The 18,043-nt window shown below is 39.1% G+C and overlaps 1 protein-coding gene across 1 annotated transcript in view; it reads right to left on the bottom strand.

The window, feature by feature from the left end:
• Window positions 1-18,043, bottom strand: part of LOC141339101 (ribonuclease inhibitor-like) — a 33,765-nt gene that overhangs the window by 1,590 nt on the left and 14,132 nt on the right. The gene's annotated exons all lie outside the window — the stretch shown is intronic.

Consider the following 18,043-nt stretch of genomic DNA (forward strand, 5'->3'; position numbering starts at 1 on the left):
CTTCTGTTAGTGAGAAATAATTATTAGCCCTGTATGGTATAATGATTTCCATTCACACATAGTGGTAAAAAAAAAATAGTATGCAGATTTTTACCATTTTTTTATTATATCAGTAAGAAGAAAAAAACGTGTTTTTACTACATTATTATAATCTAGAATTGTGTTTTCTCTTAAATATAACTAAGAATAATTATCTATTATTTTAAATAGATAATTTAGATATTTGAAGAAATCTTTTTTAAGATTTAAGTTTTTCAAGGCATTGTTACTTGCCAGTGTATCCTGTCATAGCTATGCAAAATTTTGATTATGTAACAAAAGTAAACAATTTTTTGTTATAAGGTCTGGTTTTGTGATGGCTGTACTTTAAAATAAATGAATATAATCTTAATTCAAGTGATAAAAGATTTTGAAATTCTAACAGTAAACTACTGTAAGGTCACACCTGCTTGATATAAATGCTTGAAAATGATTTAGTTGAAAATATCCATTAGAAACTAATCAAAACTAATCAAATGAAAAGTAATCAAATGTAATCAGATGTAATCAGTTACTTTACTTTTCTAAAGTAATTGAAAAGGTACACTACGTATTACATTTTAAATAGGGTAATTTGTAATCTGTAATCTATTACATTTCCAAAGTAACCATCCCAACACTGTAGAGAATTTTGGTTAGCTCAAAGAATTTAAGATGATCAATATATGTGTGTATATGCATGAGACTGTTTCTCTCATCACATATACACTGCAAACTCCACCAGGTCTTACGACCAATGAATAGGATGAAATGAGTTATTTAAAACATACATTTCAGTCAGGGAAAGTAGTTTAACTCACAGGAAATCGTGTATAATAATCGTCATTAAATATACGCAATTTCCAGTTTCTGATCAGTAACAGTAATAACGATATCGACTGGTTTCTTTGTCCAGCAAATTATTCAGTGATACCCATTAATCTGACGTTGGCCCGTCGTCACGGCAACGCATTTTTACTAACCAGAACGGAGTTAAAACAATTGAACAGAATAGGGCTTAAGGTAGCAATATGAGATCGAAACAGTTTAAGTGACTTTGTAATGTAAGCATTCAGCACAGAGAATCATTATATGTGAATATATGGTTGTTTATTAAACTATTCTACTTACAAACGATCGCACATAGACAAACGTACATAAAACACAAATAGACAGAGAACGCGTGAGAGAGAGAGAGTAAGAGAGAGAGAGAGAGAGAGAGAGAGAGAGAGAGAGAGAGAGGGTAAGAGAGAGAGACAGAAAGTGAGTTTGCAAGGGACAGGAATGCAAACAGTTCTGAACAACCTGAAATCGTTTCTTTTATAAAACGCCTAATACGCAGCTATCTACGTTTGTAGAAAGGACGGATACTTGCAAGCTTGTTGTTGTTGTGCATTGGTTCCGTATGTATTCAGTTCAGAAAGTCCTTTCCAGTTCCTTGAGAGTATTGCAGGCCTCATCAACTCCACTGCCAGGTGAGCCCCCCCCCCCATGGATCTGGGGGGAGGTGCGGGTGACGTGTCTTTGTGTCCCGAAGGCAAGAGCGAGAGAGAGAGATGAGGGAAGGTTTATAAACCTGTAGGTCGTTCACGCCCACAGTTGGACCTTGTCCAATCCGGTTGATCTGAGTTTTGGAGGGAAGATTGAAAGTCTTTGTCTCTCAAAATGTTGTTTCGCATGTGGAAGCTGATTGGTTGTTTGGCCACAAAACTTTCAAAAGTTCAATAATACATATAAAGCAAGGAGTTATTAAGATGCCACAAACATTAACATTTAGGGAATAATAAATGCTGCTCATAGACACCAAACTTGATCTATGAATCTTCTCGGTTGACTGAGTGATTCTAAACGTGAGTCTTAGCATGCACAATAATTCACCTATTGCGGATTAATGTTTGAGGCCGACATACATAACAGAAACAACAATATAAGAAAAGGTAACACATTGATACGTCTACATTTCTATATAACTGTATGTGGGACTGCATGTCTGAATAAGGAAAGTCTATCTTTCCCTGCATTCCTGTAGGAGTCTTATCTTGATGGTGGGGGATGAGCTGGATAGTGAACAAAGGACTGGCTCATAGCACATAGGTGTTAATCATGGGGGAGAAGTCATTTAAGGAATATAACTAGTTATTTCATGTCTGATTGGCTCCAGGCACTACATATCCCCTCTTTCGAACGTTGTTGTCCGTCCAACAGACAACAGCGAGCGACGTCAAAGGTGCGGAACAATCAGGCATGCACCCGGCACTCATGGCTGGAAGAGAGAGGTGGCTCTCTGGAGGTTGGTGCTTCAAGGAGTGGCTGTGGTGCCGTGGTCGACGTTATCAGGTGTGATAATGTAGACAGTGGCAAGGTATGGGTCCTCGAGCTTTGTGCAACAGGTGTCGAGGCACTGTCACTTGTCATCCTGACCCAGGTTGGTCTGTGTCAGGTGGTTGTTATCTAGTATCTGTGGTCCCTGCAGTCTGGAATCGCTGGTTGGACTCTCACTTGTGAGAGGGCAGGTAGTTCCAGGGTTCGCAGAGAATTGTCGTAAAGATTTTGTAGTGTAAAGAAGTTTCCAACGGGCCCGGTTAGGGTGCAGGAGGGCAGCAGGTGTCTGTTATCCCGCTGTTTTGCTCAAATGTCATCAGGCGTCTGATGTTGGGGGTGTCGACACTGACTTGAGCGGGTCTGAGTTGTGTTGGTAGGGGTTTTGCTGTTGGTCCTGTGGGCCCGTTGCTCCGTTCAACATTGTCTGGCTGCTCCTGAGCTGTCGGCTGGTCTCATGGGATGCTTTTTCCTTTTAGGAAGTCTAATGCGGTGTTGCGTTGGCCAAGGAGTCAGAAGTTTATCTTTCAGTACTTCTCAGTGGAGTTTCATTCAAGGAGCTCTTTGTTAACATCAGACACTCTGTTCTGGAAAAGCAGGCGTGTCCAGCTGTCCTTGTGGGTGTCGGTTAATTTTGGTACTCGGAGACTTGCAGGTTCAGTTCATTTACCTCCTGTCTGAGGCCCTTGAGGGTGTGGGCCAAGGAGAAGATGATGCTGCTCAGCTCCTGGTTGTCCAGGCTGGATGTGAGTTGTCCATTGGTCGCAGTCCTGCTGTTCCTTTCTCTGCCATTGCAGGCCGTTGGCTGCTTTAGGCTGAAGGATGCCGTTCTCTGTACTCTGCTGAGTCTCCAGTTGGTCCTGGTGAGTGGCAGGGCTGGATGTCCGAGACACGCTGGTTCACAGTTCCTATTGTGAATCTCGCTGGCTGCGGCATGCTTTTGGCTTCCTGCGCTCTTTGGATGCAGGTGTCGCACTCAGGCATGTTTCACTGAAGTACTGGTGAGCAATGTAGGTGGTGACACGGGTGGTCTCTTAGTTGACACGGGTGTCGTTTCTGGTGCCATCTGGTGGTAAACGTTCACAGATGTTTCTCGTCGACTGACTGCTTTGCATCGTAGAGGGGCTGTGTCGTTTGAAATCTGCTGGTTTCGAGCTGGCATCAAACTTAGCATATTCTGATGTCCTCTGTCACTGCATGCTTGGCAGTGCGCCACTTTTGCGTTGGTAGTGGCTTTGGTACTCTGGTGTATTCTGCATGGTGCATCTTGGGCATACATCAGCAATGACCCCCCTTTGTTCCTGGAAAGCTGGGAGCTGTGGCGGTGTTTGGTTATCAGGAACAAATGTGAGGATGTGTCATCTAGATGCGGCATGTGTGTGACATCACTGAGTTGTTTTCGGCTTAGTGCCTTAGTGTGGTCGGACAGTGGAAGGTTAAGTGTCAGCATTGCTTGGGAGCAGTGGAGGCTGCTTTAGCAGAGCTATTTTGTAGGTGGAGCCAGTGTGCATGGGTGTGATGCAGGCGGCGTAGCAGCGTGAGGGGTTTGCTTGTGGCTTAGAAGCGATGCTTGGGTTGGGTGGGTGGGTTTTTTGTTGTTGAAAACCTTATGGTGCCACAAAATCCCTCAGTTTTTTACTGGGCCTTTCACTGTTTTTCCACGAATAGCATGTAATGTTCCTATTGTGATGGCAATGCTTGTCTGAAGCAGGTGTTGATGCTCGGCTCTTTCAAACTGAGTGTTGTTGTTTGAAACTGAGCTTAGTCTACTTTGGGTCTATGCAGGTTAGCAATTTTAAGAGGGAGTTCTTGTGAGTTGCTGCGACACAAGGGTTGATCCGATTGCCGTCACTCGTGCTGTGATGTCAGGTGGCCCGGCTTAAGGTGTTGCAGTGGGACAGGCTTGTCGTTTTCCACTAGGTACCTGCTCTGGGCGTGTCTTGCCTCGCTCTTTGGTCTATAAGCACATGGGTTTGTGTGCGTGGGACCCTTGGTCTGCAGGCATTGATAGTTATAAACATCACACGTTGGTGGCAGGTCTCTGTGATTCCCTCTGTCTTCTGGTGCGATTGGCACATCGCTGGATGGTTTGTGCAGCGCAGCTGTTGTCATCTGGGTGCTGGGCTCTGCTGAGAGCCGCTGCAGGTGTAATCCACCCCCCCTTCTGGCCGCGCTGTCAGTGTGGACCAGGGTGGAGGTAGTGGATGGCAGATGATACTCCCTTCAGTGTGTGCAACTCAGGGATTTGGTGTAGCGCAGGTGTCATTTTGGTGTTTGTGACACTGTCTTGAGCGCTTGTTTATTTGAGTGGGCAGTTCTTTTCACAGTTCTCCAAGCTTGTAGGTGGTTTCTGTGTAGCCCTGGATGCAGGTAGGCTTGGTGTGATGTCATGTCGTTCTGCATCATCATCATATGTGGAGAGCAGCTTTGGCACCACTTTGGAGTGGCCATTTTTTCTTAGGCTCTTTATGACGGAAGTGTTAAAGTCTTTGAAGTACCTGTATGGTATGTACACTGCAAAAGATTACTTTTCAGAAAGGGGGTGTGGCTTCTAGAGTGGGCACTGCTTCACGTATTCCATTGAATGTGTGTGCACCGTTAGGGTTTTGGCCACACTGTGTTTTTTGAGCCGAACAGTGACCCCTTTTTGGTGAATGCAGGTAGTTCGTTCGCCAGAGTGTAAACATCTGGGAGTAATCTTATCTAGCAGGGCTTTCTCGCAGTTGAGGGAGTATCGTAGGGCTGTGAGAAACAGGAAGTAGCAGGTTTTGCATTGTCTATTCCAAGTTAAGTTCAAAGCACAGGTGTCCTCAGTGTTGGCCTGCACTGATCTCAGATCACTCCCACACAGTGATGTCGCTGCGTGTTCAGCTCCCATACACCACTGTATGTTTGTTCACCTTGGTCAGTCAGACGTCCCCCCTTGGCATGGGGCAGCTGGACAATCACTTTGCTAATCTTTATTGCCTTCTGGTGCTTGGCTGTTTTCCGGCGGTCTGTAGAGTCCGCTGAATCGAGCAATCGCTGTACGGAAGAAGGCTGTAGCATTTGGGTGGTGACTCACAGTGTGATGTGGATATCTGAGGGGAAATATTTTTGGCGTTGATGCCATCTTCCCTTGGTGCCTGTCGCGTTGTCTCACGTAGGCTCAGATGCTGGTCGTAGCAGTCGTGTTCTTAGCTGCTGTATTCAGTTTTGACAGTTTTGACTGCTGGTACAAATGGCTGGGGTCCTGTTAGCTGGAGGTGGAGCTAAGCAGATCTGTCTCGTGGTCACACTGGGCAAATGTTCTTGCTTAAAAGTCAATGTTTTGCAGACAGGCGTGTGTTGTAGCCTACTGGAGTGTTCAGGAAGACAGCGTTTTGTGGTGACAGCTGTCAGATTCCCGGCCAGCTTGCTGGCGTGTGAGGTGTGAACGGTGGGCTGTTAGGCCCGGGAGAGATTTTGTGTTGAGCTCTCCTGTTTGTTCATATTGTTATCTGCAAGAATTTGAGTTCTTTAAGGTGTGCTGGGTTCATTGTAAAGAGAGCTTCCGCTGTTTAGGAGTGTTCTCCTGTACTGCTCTCTGCGCTCAGTCTGTGGGGGTGTTGCAGGCGTGTCTTGAAGCTTTTCTCCTCTCTCCTCGTGTAGGTCCTTGTCCTCTTCATCCGCTATCTCTGAACATCCAGATGGTCTAGGCGGTTCTGAGCGCTGTCCTGGTTCCGTCGTGGGTGAAGCTTTCTCCGCTGCGGCTTTAGTCAGACGATCTTGTTGAGGGCGTGGTCACTGATGGTCCGGGCTGTAGATGAGTTGATTGGTTCTCTGCAGCCGTAGCTCTTGACTGGATCGTGATCCATTCGCCTGTGTGCGTGGTCGTCCGGCTGTTCTCCGCTCAGGGGCTGTAGTCACTAGACCCAGGGCAGGATGGCATCTTTGCCTTGTCTGGACTGGATGGCGAGACTGGATGGTGACATGTTGACACAAATAGAGAGGGAGAGACAAAGCACAACGAGCCAATGCAAGTCCGTACAGAACTAATGAGCTAAAATGTTGCTATGTGTTGGCACTTAACTGATGTCATCAGATGGTGACGCAAACTAAACGCTTATTATCCTAGCTGTAAAGAAGGGGTCAGATAGTTTGTGTGGGTAAACACAGGAAACTATGAGTAAACTTAATGATGAGCGATTAACTTTAGAGCTATTCAGTTCATCGGTGTAGTTACCAAAAGATTTCACTGATGTTCAGACAGGTTCAGTCTCTAATAGGGAGAGAAATAAAAACAAAATCCATCAGAAAGAGAGGTATAAAGGGTTAAAGCAACAGAGAGAAAGTGAGCTGACTGCCAGCCCTGAGGTCAGTGACGGGGCCCACCGGGTGGGGGCGCTATGGAGTCGTCACACCTGGGAAATGGCAGAGCTGAGAGAGCAAAAGAGAGAAAGGCCCCCCTGGGATGGGCCGAATTACCCGGGGTAGTGAGAGTGCAACTTGATCGATTTGGTCAAAGTTTAAATTTAAATCAAGACTGTTTAATCAAAAATTTAAAATGAGCAAATACAATTATAATTGCTAAAGGGAGAGTTGAATCTAAGGCGGTGAAATAATTAAAATTAAATCACACACACAAAAAAAAAAAACATACATTATGTTAATTATCATTATGGTTTAAATAACAATAATTAATAATGTAACATCAAAAGGAAAAGAGAAGGGAGAGACTGACTGGGACTATCTATAAGCGTTGTTGCTCAAAGAAAACAAAAAAATAAAATAAAATAAAAAATAAATAATATTAAATCAGGCATAGGTATTGGAAGAGGTTTTAGACAGACTTCTATCTTTTAATAGAAGGAAATACCTTTTATGCGGGATTTCAGATTCCACCTTGTGTGGATTTGAACGCGCATCTAAGCGCAGTTACCATGGCCGACGCGTTATCGCGGGTGTATATTTCTTGTGTCCGTTTTACTGAACACAGGTACATATGTTTGCAAACTTTAACTTAATAGGATGCTTACACTATTAAAAGGTTGCTTAGTTACGATGCGTGCACCTTGATCTTGAGTCAGCCTGCTGACACAAGACTTGTGTGTGCTTTGCACAAAACAAATAAATAACACTCGATCAAGATTTGTACAGTAATAACTAGGGCTGCAACTAACGACTATTTTAATAGTCGACTAGTCACCGACTATTGAAACGATTAGTCGACTAATCGGATAATTATTCAATTTTTCTCAAATTTAGCATGAGATTGCTTTAATTATGTGGAAAATTATAGTAAACACAAGAAAGAAGGGGGTACTTCAATAAAAAAATGCATATTTTGCTGCTGATAGGCCAATTCATACTAAAAGTAAATAAAAATGCCCTGTCTAAAACCAATTAGGCACAGTGCTTGGTCAGTACAGACATAAATGCATAAATTAAGAAACTCTATAATTTTTTTAATGGACAGGCACATTTGTTTTATAAGAAAAAATAAATTAAAATCAAGTAAACATTTTCTTCCTGTAAACCATCAGCAGCAATAAAACAGTAAACAAAAATGTATATCCAAAACAAAACGTATTGGCTTCCATGTTATTTAAATCTTACCGAGGCCAGCCAAACTCCGTTTCATTCAACTGTCCGACGTGCTTTCTCTTTAAATGTTCGTGCATCACAGAGGTGCTGCCGTGATGCGCAAGGACTGCTTTACAAACCATGCAGGTAATATTTTAATTCGCCGTAGCAGGCTAAAATGCTCCCAAACTTTACTCCTGTTTCACACATACTCAGTCTGCAGTGCGTCTACAGTTCGTGTGCGTTACGTATGCGGTGCAGAAGAAGCACAGACTCGTTTTGCTTTCACACAGAACGCGTTTGCAGTCCGTACATTGTGAACGTTCTAATCCGTTAACATGGGTGTGGAAAAAAAAAACGCACTGCAGACGGAGTATGTGTGAAACGGGCGTGTTTTGGTACGCGCAGCTGCTGCGTTGGACGCCGCCATTTCTGTATGTTATCGCTCAGCATAGAAGCTGCGTATGTGCGACTCTCGGCAGAAAGATGCCTCACTCGGTTGTCTGGCGACAACATCGACAATGAAATTCATTGTCGACTATTTCTATTATCGATTTTTGTCGACAACGTCGACGAATCGTTGCAGCCCTAGTAATAACGCGAAGTTGTTTACTATATTAAATCTATTCGATGAGCAAACGGGGTCAACCTAATCAGTTAGCTAAGCTGAGGTTTTAACCCAAAGGAGCAAGATAGCTGATTAGCATTGGAGTGCACATCAATGGCTAATCTATCTACACTCAAAATATAAAGATATGGCCTTTGTAAGGTGAAAGAGGAACATCGCTCAATCAACTTCTTCACGCAAAAATAGAGGTTTTCTTCGCTCAATTTAGGGTGGCTTTAAGACGCGCTATAAAAGATTGCTTCGTTTTATAGGGTCAATATATAAACTGCAGTTAAGTTACATCTTCAACAGCGGTTTAGTTTCTCTGTGCGAGAGGCTCAAACATCTGTGAAGGTGTTAAGGGTGGGCTTGGCCACACCGTTCTAACACACACACACACACAAACAAAAGAGACGCGAGTCGCGAGCCGAGTTTGAATAAACAAGCATGCAGACACACAAACTATTCCTGAGCCGCTCACATCACATAGTTTAAAACTGCCCCGCATTCTAACGCCAATTAATGTAGAGAATTTTGGTTAGCTCAAAGAATTTAAGATGATCAATATATGTGTGTATATGCATGAGACTGTTTCTCTCATCACATATACACTGCAAACTCCACCAGGTCTTACGACCAATTAATAGGATGAAATGAGTTATTTAAAACATACATTTCAGTCAGGGAAAGTAGTTTAACTCACAGGAAATCGTGTATAATAATCGTCATTAAATATACGCAATTTCCAGTTTCTGATCAGTAACAGTAATAACGATATCGACTGGTTTCTTTGTCCAGCAAATTATTCAGTGATACCCATTAATCTGACGTTGGCCCGTCGTCACGGCAACGCATTTTTACTAACCAGAACGGAGTTAAAACAATTGAACAGAATAGGGCTTAAGGTAGCAATATGAGATCGAAACAGTTTAAGTGACTTTGTAATGTAAGCATTCAGCACAGAGAATCATTATATGTGAATATATGGTTGTTTATTAAACTATTCTACTTACAAACGATCGCACATAGACAAACGTACATAAAACACAAATAGACAGAGAACGCGTGAGAGAGAGAGAGTAAGAGAGAGAGAGAGGAGAGAGAGAGAGAGAGAGAGAGAGAGAGAGAGAGAGAGGGTAAGAGAGAGAGACAGAAAGTGAGTTTGCAAGGGACAGGAATGCAAACAGTTCTGAACAACCTGAAATCGTTTCTTTTATAAAACGCCTAATACGCAGCTATCTACGTTTGTAGAAAGGACGGATACTTGCAAGCTTGTTGTTGTTGTGCATTGGTTCCGTATGTATTCAGTTCAGAAAGTCCTTTCCAGTTCCTTGAGAGTATTGCAGGCCTCATCAACTCCACTGCCAGGTGAGCCCCCCCCCCCCCCCCCATGGATCTGGGGGGAGGTGCGGGTGACGTGTCTTTGTGTCCCGAAGGCAAGAGCGAGAGAGAGAGATGAGGGAAGGTTTATAAACCTGTAGGTCGTTCACGCCCACAGTTGGACCTTGTCCAATCCGGTTGATCTGAGTTTTGGAGGGAAGATTGAAAGTCTTTGTCTCTCAAAATGTTGTTTCGCATGTGGAAGCTGATTGGTTGTTTGGCCACAAAACTTTCAAAAGTTCAATAATACATATAAAGCAAGGAGTTATTAAGATGCCACAAACATTAACATTTAGGGAATAATAAATGCTGCTCATAGACACCAAACTTGATCTATGAATCTTCTCGGTTGACTGAGTGATTCTAAACGTGAGTCTTAGCATGCACAATAATTCACCTATTGCGGATTAATGTTTGAGGCCGACATACATAACAGAAACAACAATATAAGAAAAGGTAACACATTGATACGTCTACATTTCTATATAACTGTATGTGGGACTGCATGTCTGAATAAGGAAAGTCTATCTTTCCCTGCATTCCTGTAGGAGTCTTATCTTGATGGTGGGGGGATGAGCTGGATAGTGAACAAAGGACTGGCTCATAGCACATAGGTGTTAATCATGGGGGAGAAGTCATTTAAGGAATATAACTAGTTATTTCATGTCTGATTGGCTCCAGGCACTACAACACTGATGATCTCTGAGACTGTGTTTAATCTTTAGGGTGAGAGTGTGTTTGTATGAGCACTACTTTTTCTATACACCAGGATCAGCGCTAGAGATTTTTTGACTTGCCATCAGCTAAAACATTAATTTAAATGCACTCTACCCACATGATTCCTGATTGTGATGCTCAACTTGTTGATACTATATAGGTATAAACAATATAGGTGTTCTCCGACAACTGTCTGTCATGTGCTTTGATTTAGGATTAGAGCAGCTTGCTTTCACTGTGTTTGTGATGAATATAACATGTTGCACATTGGTAGTTTACAAGATTAAAAAAAATCATCTAATAAATATCTCTAGTTTTAATAATTTAAACAGGTATTTTAAGTTTGGCCAATAACTCCCAGCAGTGATGTGTTTTCGTGTAGTTGATTCTGTGCAAACTCATATTTGATGTTTTTATGTTGTAGATTTAAGAAGCAAATGAGAATCACTAAAATTATTGAATATATTTTGAGACTAAGGTCGTCTTAATGATTCCCATTTTGGTTTAAGATAATTAAAGCAACAGTTTTTCAATAACGAAAATAATATGTAAAAGTATGGTATTTGGGGTAAAAATCGCCCTGCTGTTGGGGCTAAAGGCACAATAATTTACAAAGTAATGAATAGATGACTGACTTTTCCATTTGTTGACATGACTCAGATGGTAAATATCATATATTATGTTGGATGTGTACCTTAGAGATCATCACCATGTTTATAATGAAACAATCAGATTTAAAAACATATTAAACATATAAAACATATAATTTGTTGTTACTACTGTAAATTCATATTAAATTATTATGGGATCTACTTCAATGCTTTCAGAATCTTTACTTTTTAAAATGATTTTGTTTCTGTATTTTAAAATGTTTTATTTAACATATTTCAATGACAGTAGCTTATATATATTTATTTATTGATTATTTTATTTAACATAAGCAGAAAATTGTACAGCTTTGCTAAAGTGATTGTTTTGAACAAGTATTAAATAATAAAAAAAAAACATTATTTTAGCTAAAGTATATATGTGTGCATTTTGCCCGATGCTGGTTAACCTTATAGCATGTGATTGTGAAACACGAAATTCACTTAAATGATTTTATGGTGAAATTGTTATTTTCTTGTTAATCAGGTCAATTTTAAACAAGAACAATGTGTAATCCATGCTTTAATCCAGCGTAAACGGCGCAGAAAAAATGAGACGGGGGTAGCTGCAGCCTGCCGAAAGGTTTCTGATTGGTGAAAGGAGTTTTACTGTATTGGCCAATCAGCGTAAACTTTTGTTCCACACTCCAGTCCAGCAGGTGGCGGTAAAACACTCATCAGTTGATTTGCAAACCGCTAAACAAACTTCAAGGAGAAGGTGGCCAATCAGCATTAAACACATGTACGCTGCATCCGAAATCGCATACTTCCACACTATTTAGTAGGCAAAAAGCAGTAGGCGAAAAAAAAGTATGCATGAAATCTCAAAAACCACAAAAGAGTAGGCGAGATTTACCTGGATGAAGCACTATTTCTCGCGAGATTCAGGTGTACGTATACCAAGAGCCATAGAGAAACAGAGTTACGACACTCCCATAGGCTTCCATAGGAACTGAGGAATGCGGAAGTAGAGCGTGTGATGGAGCGGCCAATAGTTCCAAACAACCAATAGCTCTTCCATAGAAGCCCATTCATTTCAGCATTTCTCAAGCACTGTCGCCGGTAAATTGAAGAAATTACTACTATTACTAATTTTTTTACATTTTAAGGCATCAGTTGACCTCTCGGAAAACTGGCCAGTAGTGGTATTTCATAAAGCGTGTGGTAGTTAATGTTTATCGTTAAAAAATAAACAGTTATACTGTAAATGCAGTTAGATAACGTGAGAAACACCATAATAGCGACCATAACCAGATACTAATTGTCATATTTTTAAGTTTTTAGTCTTTCTGCCATTTTTCTCTCACTGTAGGAGGTTGAATGAGTTTCAGTAAAGACTGCATTCAAGAAATACGATAAAACAAATGTATGCTGAATGCAATTCGTTGCCTTGTGTTTTTTAAACACTATTTTCATCTTTTCTATTATGTCAAATGCCATTTTTGCTTGCCTTTTATAATATTCAGTTATGTTGTATATTTGAATATCATAAAATAACACAAATTACTTTTTTTCATATTTAACATTAAATCGTTAAATCAAAACATATAAAAAGAGAGTGTTTGATCATGTCCAAATACACATTCAAATGTGTTTTACCTTAAATATCACACTAACTTTAATATAAATACTATATTAGAAAATGTTATCTTTTAAATGTTCAGGATCATTATTGCGCACATTATTTAGTACAAAAAAAAAAAAAAAACTCCTCGAAATATTAACTAAATAGAACTGAACTGTATATTATAATTATTTAATTGAATAAAAATTACACTTAATGTGTTTGGTCACATTTGACTGCCAAAAAGTATGAGAACATATTAATTATGTCTCTTTATCACTGCCCAGAACAAAATGCGATTGTAAAGCGTATTCAGAGAAGTTATCAATACACAATCAATGCACATTATGGGTTAATAATTACTCGAAATTGCTGCAAATATAGTAAAACTGCTGTCTATCCTACTTAAAGTCCCCCTGAAATCAAAATTAAAGTTTTTTGGCTTTTAGTATGAATATATTAGCCTTAAGATTATCTATATGCTAGTGTGCTTCAAAACGACAAAATTCGCGTTTACGAGATATGGGCATTCAAAACTTACAGTCTCGTCACTTCCGCCAATATGAATCAAGGATTTGGATGATATCACTGTGCTCTTCAGTTTCTCATCAAATGTCAGTTTCTCATCAAATGATCTTTACAGGGTTGGGGAACGTTATTTCAGGAACCTTCAGGGATTAACACATCTCAGAGTGGATTTGGTCCCACAATACAGCATTAAAGTAACACTGAAGCAGAGTTGAACTTAATGAGAATGTACACAAGCAGAATTACTGAAGAAAAGAGAAACAAACAAAGAAGAAGAGAAGAGACCAACAGAAGCACAACTACAACTGACTTCCAGTCACAGCCTCAGATCAAATTAACTGAATAAAACACAATAAATCTCTGAAGAGCTGTTTCTTAAAACATAATCATCACTGTGCTCAGTGTTTACTTTTGTTGGGTCTCGACCCTAAAATCTACAAGTATGTTTTTTCTCTTGCAGCTATAGATGTGTTCTCAGAATTCATTATTATAGTGGGCAAGACCTAAGAAAAAATATGGTTAGGAAGATACAGGTACATTGATGATGAAAGTAATAATCCCATAAGGACTGTTTTATTTACACACCGATGAATATAGGAAACTGTAACTTTTGCAGATTGAACTTTTACAGGTTATAGATGAATTATACAGATTTCTATGACTTTTGAATGCCAGACATAGAGTTGAAGGATCAGCATATGAATCTCAACGATGGTGACAATAAATATAAAGCAATTCATTCTGGGATACATGGATGGGTTTTGATTGGTGCTCCAGAATGCACTGCAACATGAAACTTTTAGTTTTTTTGTCACCATCATTGAGATTCATATGCTGATTATTGATGAATGTTTGCATTTACAGTTCAGTTTTTCTAAAAGTCTGGAGTGGAAAGTGTTTTTAGAATTAATCAAATTACCAAGTTAATATATAAATTTCATCAACAGCAATATATTTGCTTAATTTTCATGAAACAACCACAGATACACTCATCAGAAGAGATCAATAGGTTATAACATGAACAACCAATCAAAATCTTGATCATGCGTTCTTCTGGACTCCTCTACTTTTCTGTTTATAAATGTTTTGCAAACACTGCTTTAAACAGCTTGAGAGAAAACTGATGTTAGTAAATGAAGGCTCAAGATCACAACTAAAGCAAACACTGATCACATTAATGGTAAGTTCAAAAGAAAAAATCAACATCTCAACTTCTGTTCTATAATAAATTTTTAGACAAACTGGTCAGTAATTTGTGAAGCTGGTGATGCTGTTTGTGGAGTTTCTGTTTCTCTTTCATTCTGCTTGTTAACTTTATCAGTTCAACTCTGCTTCAGGGTTCATTTGACACTCCTTATTGTGGGACCAAAAACACTTTGAGTATTTTTTTTAAACATTTTTTTTTTTTTTTTTGCATTCATTTGTGAACTGGTTAAGAAAAGCACATCTATGCAAATTGTGTGAGATTAACACGTTAGTATGTTAAATATTTTAACACACTGCCTGTGTTAAGAAGAATAACACACTGGTTGTGTTAAAATTTATTTGGTAACACTTTATAATAACTATCCGTTATAACTAGTTAATAGACCATTAATAAACTGTTAGTTAATGAGTAATAAATGACTTGTTAAGTATCAGTTAATAGTTTATATATGTTATTGGGACGTTATTCTAAAGTTGTAACTATTCTTCATTTATTAACTGTTAGTAAATGAGGAATAGTTGCAACTTTAGAATAACGTCCCAATAACATACATAAGCTAAAAACTAACACTTATCTAATACATTAACACTTTACAGATCAGTTGTTCATAGTTAACCATCTACTAATACCAGTGAAACTTTGTAGAACAGCCAATGGATGGAACAAGTTCAAGCTACAGAAATTTGATATGATATTTAAAATATAAAATTTTTGTACCTCAACTTTGTTCCACCCATAGGCTTTTCTGTGTACTGTATTTTACCAAAGAAACTCCACATATGAAATGTTGAACATTGTGTTTAATGTATAGAAACAAACATACTGAGCCATCACATGGCAGAACAGCAGTATACAACAGAATACAAACCCATGAGGGTTGGGCACTTTTTGTGCTAAACATGAAAACAAAATAAATAAAAATATAGCCATTAGCATTATTGATATGAACATGTTTTATCACACCTTGGACCCTCTATACTGAGTGAACCAGCGGCGATGCTCAAAATACTGAGATAAATCCAGGTACTGTCTGGAGAAAGAGAAAGAAGTCAACAGCGGGTACTTCCAGTAAAAAGAAAGCTACACCTGTGGACCATGTTGTGCACATAGACAACAACGGTGACGGTAAGCAAGACTGTTTGCTATCTTTTTTATCTGCCATGTGATGACTCAGTATGTGTGTTTCTATACATTAAACACAATGTTCAACATTTCATCTGTGGAGTTTCTTTGGTAAAATACAGTACACAGAAAAGCCTATGGGTGGAACAAGGTTGAGGTACAAAAATTTTATATTTTAAATATCATATCAAATTTATGTAGCTTGAACTTGTTCCATCCATTTGCTGTTCTACCATGTTTCACTGGTATTAGTAGATGTTAACAAACTATGAACAACTGATCTGTAAAGTGTGAGTTAATGTATTAGTTAAGTGTTAGTTATTAGCTCATGTATGTTATTGGGACGTTATTCTAAAGTTGCAACTATTCCTCATTTACTAACAGTTAATAAATGAAGAATAGTTACAACTTTAGAATAACGTCCCAATAACATATATAAACTATTAACTGATACTTAACAAGTCTTTAGTAAGTAATTTACTAACAGCTTGTTCATGATCTATTACTAATTTATTAGGTATAGTTATAAATCATTAAAATACAGTTAACAAGTCATTTATAACTTGTTAACTAACAGCTTGTAAGTTATCTATTGGCTATCTATAAGGCACAGTTATAAATAATTAACAAACTATTAACTGTTATTTAACAAGTCATTTATTACTCATTAACTAACAGTTTATTAATGGTCTATTAACTAGTTATAACGGATAGTTATAAATAATTAACAAACTATTAACTGTTATTTAACAAGTCATTTATAACCCATTAACTAACAGTTTATTAATGATCTATTAACTAGTTAGAACGGATAGTTATTATAAAGTGTTACCATTTATTTAACACACAATGTGTTGTCCTGAACTAGACACACAGATGTGTTAAGATATAACACATGTTGTGTTGTTTTTAACACATCAGGGGCCTCATTTATAAAACTTTCTTACGCACTGATTTGATCTTAGAGTGTTCGTACGATCAAATCCACGTCAAAGTACAGATTTATAAAAACGGTCTTTGATGTGGAAAAGTACTTATCTCCACGTCAGATTCCAGCTTGGCGTACGACTGTTTCCTTGTGGTAATGCCTGGTATTGCAGATAGTTCAGCCTCACTATAATTTGATTTCTTGCGCTACTTTTTACTTGCCATTGTCACAGAGTTTTTGCTTTAGGAATGAGCTCATTTTATATGTTAATTAATTAAGCAGGGGCGTTTCGACGGCGGAACATTCAGCTGCACACAATTCCACGATCATTTGTGATTTATAACCGAATGCCTGGCGCACGCATGGATTTCGTGGTACGTTCGTTTCTCTGAATCGCTCTTACGATCAAATCAGAAAAGTTCTTAGATAAAATCAAGGATGGTTTCTACGCAAGTCTTTATAAATGAGGCCCCTGCTGTTTTATTTTTAACACACATAAAATAATGTGTTAACACTAAATTGTGATTAATGACCCGTTAGTGTGTTTAATATTTAAATATTTAAATATTTAAAAAGGATCACTGGTTAAGTTAAAATTTATACAAAATGTGTTGTCCTTAATTTGACACACAAGTGTGTTAAGATATAACACAGATTGTGTTGTTTTTAACACATCTGTTTTAAGTGTTTACTTTTTACTTTTCCCTGCTTTTGAACTTTTCTCAGATTTTTCTAATATTTAACTTCAGCAGATCAGCACAGTGCTCAGACAACACATTTTTGATACAAACATCACGAAAAAAGGAGACTTTTTGCCTCCCACTGTGAGCAGTTTACATTCCGGAGACGGGAAAACACAGCTGCCTACTTTCAACAGACAAGAAAGAAAATGCCTCTTCTGGAATCTACTTGCTGCACAAACTGCCACAGACTTTTACAAAGGATTGTGGTTTTAGAAACAAAGTTACTTGCTGGACTTCCAAAACAAGCGGAACACACAGAAGATCATCATCACGGACCCCCTCAGCATACAGCCGGTGAGTCCTGTGAATCTAGTCAATATCGACATTTTATAAGTGTAGAGGAACAAGCCAAAACTGATCGACACACAAATCGATGGCACAAACAGGGAGCGAGACCCAAAGCACTCGAGACATCAGACTGTCAAGAGTATCTCGTATTGCTGCAGTATCATCCTCTACCCCAGATACAGCTATGATAAGGCTTGCAAAAGCTGGTGTTTTACCACCCCCTATACAGCTAGAAAACAGAATTGAAGCATTAATGAATGTGGGTGAGGAATCCCCAAATGCGACTGAACATGTATCATGTCAGCCAACTGCTAACATTGCTATAAACAGGCACGCAAGGTCGAGCAGACAGCGGCACTCAGCTCAGAGCGCAGCCGAGCCCAGGACTCTGATAGTGGGTGACTCCATTATCAGAAATATCAGTAGCAGAA

Source organism: Garra rufa, chromosome 7, assembly GCF_049309525.1.
Source record: "Garra rufa chromosome 7, GarRuf1.0, whole genome shotgun sequence".
In the NCBI taxonomy this organism is placed as follows: domain Eukaryota; kingdom Metazoa; phylum Chordata; class Actinopteri; order Cypriniformes; family Cyprinidae; genus Garra; species Garra rufa.